Consider the following 500-nt stretch of genomic DNA (forward strand, 5'->3'; position numbering starts at 1 on the left):
CTGGCTGGTCCTTTGGGCTGGGGCAGACACAGACTTGGTCTGCTCCTGCCCTGTGGAGTTACTGAATCTTGAGTCATCCTAGAGGAGCCACTGCACTCAGAGCAGCCTAGGAACCACTGCACTCAGAGTAGCAGACACCAAGGTGGTTTGCACTTGGAAGACATCATATCCTGTGCCATCCTAGAGGATCCACTGCACCCAGAGCAGAAGGATTTCCAGATCCAAGAGGTGGCCTGAGTCCCAGGAGTTCTTCCACCCAGGAGATTAGGATCATAAGACCACAGAGACATCTGGACTCTGAGGAGCTCTGTAACAAGCAAGATAACTGGAAATACAGACTCCAGTCTTACACAGTGAGGGCAGGTAACACTAGAGTTAACCAAATGGCAAAAGGCAAGCGCACAAGAACATAAGCAACAGAAAACAAAGTTTCTTGGCATCACCAGTACCCAGTTCTCCCAATATAGCAAGCCCTGAACACCCCATCACACCTGAAAAGC

This window comes from Grammomys surdaster, unplaced genomic scaffold (genome assembly GCF_004785775.1).
Source record: "Grammomys surdaster isolate TR1022 unplaced genomic scaffold, NIH_TR_1.0 65, whole genome shotgun sequence".
Classification (NCBI taxonomy): Eukaryota; Metazoa; Chordata; class Mammalia; order Rodentia; family Muridae; genus Grammomys; species Grammomys surdaster.